Genomic DNA, 8,547 nt, shown 5'->3' with positions numbered 1-8,547 from the left:
GTTGGAGGTGGTCATTTCTTAATGCGCAGTAATAAACTCGGCACTCTAAAGCACCCGAGAGCGTTTTTTTCGATGCCAACCTAACCAGAGTGACGGGAGCGGCACAATTCAGAAAAAGTGCTCAGCTCGCCGAGAAAATGCGATTTAAGCAATAAAATTAAAAATGCTTATAAAACATAAACCAAACGTTGGAGGTGGTCATTTCTTAATGCGCAGTAATAAACTCGGCACTCTAAAGCACCCGAGAGCGTTTTTTTCGATGCCAACCTAACCAGAGTGACGGGAGCGGCACAATTCAGAAAAAGTGCTCAGCTCGCCGAGAAAATGCGATTTAAGCAATAAAATTAAAAATGCTTATAAAACATAAACCAAACGTTGGAGGTGGTCATTTCTTCGTGCGCAGTGAATAACTCGGCACTCTAAAGCACCCGAGAGCGTTTTTTTCGATGCCAACCTAACCAGAGTGACGGGAGCGGCACAATTCAGAAAAAGTGCTCAGCTCGCCGAGAAAATGCGATTTAAGCAATAAAATTAAAAATGCTTATAAAACATAACCCAAACGTTGGAGGTGGTCATTTCTTAATGCGCAGTAATAAACTCGGCACTCTAAAGCACCCGAGAGCGTTTTTTTCGATGCCAACCTATAACCAGAGTGACGGGAGCGGCACAATTCAGAAAAAGTGCTCAGCTCGCCGAGAAAATGCGATTTAAGCAATAAAATTAAAAATGCTTATTAAACATAAACCAAACGTTGGAGGTGGTCATTTCTTCATGCGCAGTGAATAACTCGGCACTCTAAAGCACCCGATAGCGTTTTTTTCGATGCCAACCTAACCAGAGTGACGGGAGCGGCACAATTCAGAAAAAGTGCTCAGCTCGACGAGAAAATGCGATTTAAGCAATAAAATTAGAAATGCTTATAAAACATAAACCAAACGTTGGAGGTGGTCATTTCTTAATGCGCAGTGAATAACTCGGCACTCTAAAGCACCCGAGAGCGTTTTTTTCGATGCCAACCTAACCAGAGTGACGGGAGCGGCACAATTCAGAAAAAGTGCTCAGCTCGCCGAGAAAATGCGATTTAAGCAATAAAATTAAAAATGCTTATAAAACATAAACCAAACGTTGGAGGTGGTCATTCCTTAATGCGCAGTAATAAACTCGGCACTCTAAAGCACCCGTGAGCGTTTTTTTCGATGCCAACCTAACCAGAGTGACGGGAGCGGCACAATTCAGAAAAAGTGCTCAGCTCGCCGAGAAAATGCGATTTAAGCAACAAAATTAAAAATGCTTATAAAACATAAACCAAACGTTGGAGGTGGTCATTTCTTCATGCGCAGTGATAAAGTCGGCACTCTAAAGCACCCGAGAGCGTTTTTTTCGATGCCAACCTAACCAGAGTGACGGGAGCGGCACAATTCAGAAAAAGTGCTCAGCTCGCCGAGAAAATGCGATTTAAGCAATAAAATTAAAAATGCTTATTAAACATAAACCAAACGTTGGAGGTGGTCATTTCTTCATGCGCAGTGATAAACTCGGCACTCTAAAGCACCCGAGAGCGTTTTTTTCGATGCCAACCTAACCAGAGTGACGGGAGCGGCACAATTCAGAAAAAGTGCTCAGCTCGCCGAGAAAATGCGATTTAAGCAATAAAATTAAAAATGCTTATAAAACATAAACCAAACGTTGGAGGTGGTCATTTCTTAATGCGCAGTAATAAACTCGGCACTCTAAAGCACCCGAGAGCGTTTTTTTCGATGCCAACCTAACCAGAGTGACGGGAGCGGCACAATTCAGAAAAAGTGCTCAGCTCGCCGAGAAAATGCGATTTAAGCAAAAAAATTAAAAATGCTTATTAAACATAAACCAAACGTTGGAGGTGGTCATTTCTTCATGCGCAGTGAATAACTCGGCACTCTAAAGCACCCGAGAGCGTTTTTTTCGATGCCAACCTAACCAGAGTGACGGGAGCGGCACAATTCAGAAAAAGCGCTCAGCTCGCCGAGAAAATGCGATTTAAGCAATAAAATTAAAAATGCTTATAAAAAATAAACCAAACGTTGGAGGTGGTCATTTCTTAATGCGCAGTAATAAACTCGGCACTCTAAAGCACCCGAGAGCGTTTTTTTCGATGCCAACCTAACCAGAGTGACGGGAGCGGCACAATTCAGAAAAAGCGCTCAGCTCGCCGAGAAAATGCGATTTAAGCAATAAAATTAAAAATGCTTATAAAACATAAACCAAACGTTGGAGGTGGTCATTTCTTAATGCGCAGTAATAAACTCGGCACTCTAAAGCACCCGAGAGCGTTTTTTTCGATGCCAACCTAACCAGAGTGACGGGAGCGGCACAATTCAGAAAAAGTGCTCAGCTCGCCGAGAAAATGCGATTTAAGCAATAAAATTAAAAATGCTTATTAAACATAAACCAAACGTTGGAGGTGGTCATTTCTTCATGCGCAGTGAATAACTCGGCACTCTAAAGCACCCGAGAGCGTTTTTTTCGATGCCAACCTAACCAGAGTGACGGGAGCGGCACAATTCAGAAAAAGCGCTCAGCTCGCCGAGAAAATGCGATTTAAGCAATAAAATTAAAAATGCTTATAAAACATAAACCAAACGTTGGAGGTGGTCATTTCTTAATGCGCAGTAATAAACTCGGCACTCTAAAGCACCCGAGAGCGTTTTTTTCGATGCCAACCTAACCAGAGTGACGGGAGCGGCACAATTCAGAAAAAGTGCTCAGCTCGCCGAGAAAATGCGATTAAAGCAATAAAATTAAAAATGCTTATAAAACATAAACCAAACGTTGGAGGTGGTCATTTCTTAATGCGCAGTAATAAACTCGGCACTCTAAAGCACCCGAGAGCGTTTTTTTCGATGCCAACCTAACCAGAGTGACGGGAGCGGCACAATTCAGAAAAAGTGCTCAGCTCGCCGAGAAAATGCGATTTAAGCAATAAAATTAAAAATGCTTATTAAACATAAACCAAACGTTGGAGGTGGTCATTTCTTAATGCGCAGTAATAAACTCGGCACTCTAAAGCACCCGAGAGCGTTTTTTTCGATGCCAACCTAACCAGAGTGACGGGAGCGGCACAATTCAAAAAAAGCGCTCAGCTCGCCGAGAAAATGCGATTTAAGCAATAAAATTAAAAATGCTTATAAAACATAAACCAAACGTTGGAGGTGGTCATTTCTTCATGCGCAGTGAATAACTCGGCACTCTAAAGCACCCGAGAGCGTTTTTTTCGATGCCAAGTGACGGGAGCGGCACAATTCAGAAAAAGTGCTCAGCTCGCCGAGAAAATGCGATTTAAGCAATAAAATTAAAAATGCTTATAAAACATAAACCAAACGTTGGAGGTGGTCATTTCTTAATGCGCAGTAATAAACTCGGCACTCTAAAGCACCCGAGAGCGTTTTTTTCGATGCCAACCTAACCAGAGTGACGGGAGCGGCACAATTCAGAAAAGCGCTCAGCTCGCCGAGAAAATGCGATTTAAGCAATAAAATTAAAAATGCTTATAAAACATAAACCAAACGTTGGAGGTGGTCATTTCTTAATGCGCAGTAATAAACTCGGCACTCTAAAGCACCCGAGAGCGTTTTTTTCGATGCCAACCTAACCAGAGTGACGGGAGCGGCACAATTCAGAAAAAGTGCTCAGCTCGCCGAGAAAATGCGATTTAAGCAATAAAATTAAAAATGCTTATAAAACATAAACCAAACGTTGGAGGTGGTCATTTCTTAATGCGCAGTAATAAACTCGGCACTCTAGAGCACCCGAGAGCGTTTTTTTCGATGCCAACCTAACCAGAGTGACGGGAGCAGCACAATTCAGAAAAAGTGCTCAGCTCGCCGAGAAAATGCGATTTAAGCAATAAAATTAAAAATGCTTATAAAACATAAACCAAACGTTGGAAGTGGTCATTTCTTCATGCGCAGTGATAAACTCGGCACTCTAAAGCACCCGAGAGCGTTTTTTTCGATGCCAACCTAACCAGAGTTACGGGAGCGGCACAATTCAGAAAAAGCGCTCAGCTCGCCGAGAAAATGCGATTTAAGCAATAAAATTAAAAATGCTTATAAAACATAAACCAAACGTTGGAGGTGGTCATTTCTTCATGCGCAGTGATAAACTCGGCACTCTAAAGCACCCGAGAGCGTTTTTTTTTATGCCAACCTAACCAGAGTGACGGGAGCGGCACAATTCAGAAAAAGCGCTCAGCTCGCCGAGAAAATGCGATTTAAGCAATAAAATTAAAAATTCTTATAAAACATAAACCAAACGTTGGAGGTGGTCATTTCTTAATGCGCAGTAATAAACTCGGCACTCTAAAGCACCCGTGAGCGTTTTTTTCGATGCCAACCTAACCAGAGTGACGGGAGCGGCACAATTCAGAAAAAGTGCTCCGCTCGCCGAGAAAATGCGATTTAAGCAATAAAATTAAAAATGCTTATAAAACATAAACCAAACGTTGGAGGTGGTCATTTCTTCATGCGCAGTGATAAAGTCGGCACTCTAAAGCACCCGAGATCGTTTTTTTCGATGCCAACCTAACCAGAGTGACGGGAGCGGCACAATTCAGAAAAAGTGCTCAGCTCGCCGAGAAAATGCGATTTAAGCAATAAAATTAAAAATGCTTATAAAACATAACCCAAACGTTGGAGGTGGTCATTTCTTAATGCGCAGTAATAAACTCGGCACTCTAAAGCACCCGAGAGCGTTTTTTTCGATGCCAACCTAACCAGAGTGACGGGAGCGGCACAATTCAGAAAAAGTGCTCAGCTCGCCGAGAAAATGCGATTTAAGCAATAAAATTAAAAATGCTTATTAAACATAAACCAAACGTTGGAGGTGGTCATTTCTTCATGCGCAGTGAATAACTCGGCACTCTAAAGCACCCGAGAGCGTTTTTTTCGATGCCAACCTAACCAGAGTGACGGGAGCGGCACAATTCAGAAAAAGTGCTCAGCTCGACGAGAAAATGCGATTTAAGCAATAAAATTAAAAATGCTTATAAAACATAAACCAAACGTTGGAGGTGGTCATTTCTTAATGCGCGGTAATAAACTCGGCACTCTAAAGCACCCGAGAGCGTTTTTTTCGATGCCAACCTAACCAGAGTGACGGGAGCGGCACAATTCAGAAAAAGTGCTCAGCTCGCCGAGAAAATGCGATTTAAGCAATAAAATTAAAAATGCTTATAAAACATAAACCAAACGTTGGAGGTGGTCATTTCTTAATGCGCAGTAATAAACTCGGCACTCTAAAGCACCCGTGAGCGTTTTTTTCGATGCCAACCTAACCAGAGTGACGGGAGCGGCACAATTCAGAAAAAGTGCTCAGCTCGCCGAGAAAATGCGATTTAAGCAATAAAATTAAAAATGCTTATAAAACATAAACCAAACGTTGGAGGTGGTCATTTCTTCATGCGCAGTGATAAAGTCGGCACTCTAAAGCACCCGAGATCGTTTTTTTCGATGCCAACCTAACCAGAGTGACGGGAGCGGCACAATTCAGAAAAAGTGCTCAGCTCGCCGAGAAAATGCGATTTAAGCAATAAAATTAAAAATGCTTATTAAACATAAACCAAACGTTGGAGGTGGTCATTTCTTCATGCGCAGTGATAAACTCGGCACTCTAAAGCACCCGAGAGCGTTTTTTTCGATGCCAACCTAACCAGAGTGACGGGGGCGGCACAATTCAGAAAAAGTGCTCAGCTCGCCGAGAAAATGCGATTTAAGCAATAAAATTAAAAATGCTTATAAAACATAAACCAAACGTTGGAGGTGGTCATTTCTTAATGCGCAGTAATAAACTCGGCACTCTAAAGCACCCGAGAGCGTTTTTTTCGATGCCAACCTAACCAGAGTGACGGGAGCGGCACAATTCAGAAAAAGTGCTCAGCTCGCCGAGAAAATGCGATTTAAGCAATAAAATTAAAAATGCTTATTAAACATAAACCAAACGTTGGAGGTGGTCATTTCTTCATGCGCAGTGAATAACTCGGCACTCTAAAGCACCCGAGAGCGTTTTTTTCGATGCCAACCTAACCAGAGTGACGGGAGCGGCACAATTCAGAAAAAGCGCTCAGCTCGCCGAGAAAATGCGATTTAAGCAATAAAATTAAAAATGCTTATAAAACATAAACCAAACGTTGGAGGTGGTCATTTCTTAATGCGCAGTAATAAACTCGGCACTCTAAAGCACCCGAGAGCGTTTTTTTCGATGCCAACCTAACCAGAGTGACGGGAGCGGCACAATTCAGAAAAAGTGCTCAGCTCGCCGAGAAAATGCGATTTAAGCAATAAAATTAAAAATGCTTATTAAACATAAACCAAACGTTGGAGGTGGTCATTTCTTCATGCGCAGTGAATAACTCGGCACTCTAAAGCACCCGAGAGCGTTTTTTTCGATGCCAACCTAACCAGAGTGACGGGAGCGGCACAATTCAGAAAAAGCGCTCAGCTCGCCGAGAAAATGCGATTTAAGCAATAAAATTAAAATTGCTTATAAAACATAAACCAAACGTTGGAGGTGGTCATTTCTTAATGCGCAGTAATAAACTCGGCACTCTAAAGCACCCGAGAGCGTTTTTTTCGATGCCAACCTAACCAGAGTGACGGGAGCGGCACAATTCAGAAAAAGTGCTCAGCTCGACGAGAAAATGCGATTTAAGCAATAAAATTAAAAATGCTTATAAAACATAAACCAAACGTTGGAGGTGGTCATTTCTTAATGCGCAGTGAATAACTCGGCACTCTAAAGCACCCGAGAGCGTTTTTTTCGATGCCAACCTAACCAGAGTGACGGGAGCGGCACAATTCAGAAAAAGTGCTCAGCTCGCCGAGAAAATGCGATTTAAGCAATAAAATTAAAAATGCTTATAAAACATAAACCAAACGTTGGAGGTGGTCATTCCTTAATGCGCAGTAATAAACTCGGCACTCTAAAGCACCCGTGAGCGTTTTTTTCGATGCCAACCTAACCAGAGTGACGGGAGCGGCACAATTCAGAAAAAGTGCTCAGCTCGCCGAGAAAATGCGATTTAAGCAACAAAATTAAAAATGCTTATAAAACATAAACCAAACGTTGGAGGTGGTCATTTCTTCATGCGCAGTGATAAAGTCGGCACTCTAAAGCACCCGAGAGCGTTTTTTTCGATGCCAACCTAACCAGAGTGACGGGAGCGGCACAATTCAGAAAAAGTGCTCAGCTCGCCGAGAAAATGCGATTTAAGCAATAAAATTAAAAATGCTTATTAAACATAAACCAAACGTTGGAGGTGGTCATTTCTTCATGCGCAGTGATAAACTCGGCACTCTAAAGCACCCGAGAGCGTTTTTTTCGATGCCAACCTAACCAGAGTGACGGGAGCGGCACAATTCAGAAAAAGTGCTCAGCTCGCCGAGAAAATGCGATTTAAGCAATAAAATTAAAAATGCTTATAAAACATAAACCAAACGTTGGAGGTGGTCATTTCTTAATGCGCAGTAATAAACTCGGCACTCTAAAGCACCCGAGAGCGTTTTTTTCGATGCCAACCTAACCAGAGTGACGGGAGCGGCACAATTCAGAAAAAGTGCTCAGCTCGCCGAGAAAATGCGATTTAAGCAAAAAAATTAAAAATGCTTATTAAACATAAACCAAACGTTGGAGGTGGTCATTTCTTCATGCGCAGTGAATAACTCGGCACTCTAAAGCACCCGAGAGCGTTTTTTTCGATGCCAACCTAACCAGAGTGACGGGAGCGGCACAATTCAGAAAAAGCGCTCAGCTCGCCGAGAAAATGCGATTTAAGCAATAAAATTAAAAATGCTTATAAAACATAAACCAAACGTTGGAGGTGGTCATTTCTTAATGCGCAGTAATAAACTCGGCACTCTAAAGCACCCGAGAGCGTTTTTTTCGATGCCAACCTAACCAGAGTGACGGGAGCGGCACAATTCAGAAAAAGTGCTCAGCTCGCCGAGAAAATGCGATTTAAGCAATAAAATTAAAAATGCTTATTAAACATAAACCAAACGTTGGAGGTGGTCATTTCTTCATGCGCAGTGAATAACTCGGCACTCTAAAGCACCCGAGAGCGTTTTTTTCGATGCCAACCTAACCAGAGTGACGGGAGCGGCACAATTCAGAAAAGCGCTCAGCTCGCCGAGAAAATGCGATTTAAGCAATAAAATTAAAAATGCTTATAAAACATAAACCAAACGTTGGAGGTGGTCATTTCTTAATGCGCAGTAATAAACTCGGCACTCTAAAGCACCCGAGAGCGTTTTTTTCGATGCCAACCTAACCAGAGTGACGGGAGCGGCACAATTCAGAAAAAGTGCTCAGCTCGCCGAGAAAATGCGATTTAAGCAATAAAATTAAAAATGCTTATTAAACATAAACCAAACGTTGGAGGTGGTCATTTCTTAATGCGCAGTAATAAACTCGGCACTCTAAAGCACCCGAGAGCGTTTTTTTCGATGCCAACCTAACCAGAGTGACGGGAGCGGCACAATTCAGAAAAAGCGCTCAGCTCACCGAGAAAATGCG

This window comes from Syngnathus typhle, unplaced genomic scaffold (genome assembly GCF_033458585.1).
Source record: "Syngnathus typhle isolate RoL2023-S1 ecotype Sweden unplaced genomic scaffold, RoL_Styp_1.0 HiC_scaffold_152, whole genome shotgun sequence".
NCBI lineage: Eukaryota > Metazoa > Chordata > Actinopteri > Syngnathiformes > Syngnathidae > Syngnathus > Syngnathus typhle.
This window is presented reverse-complemented; position numbering follows the sequence as displayed.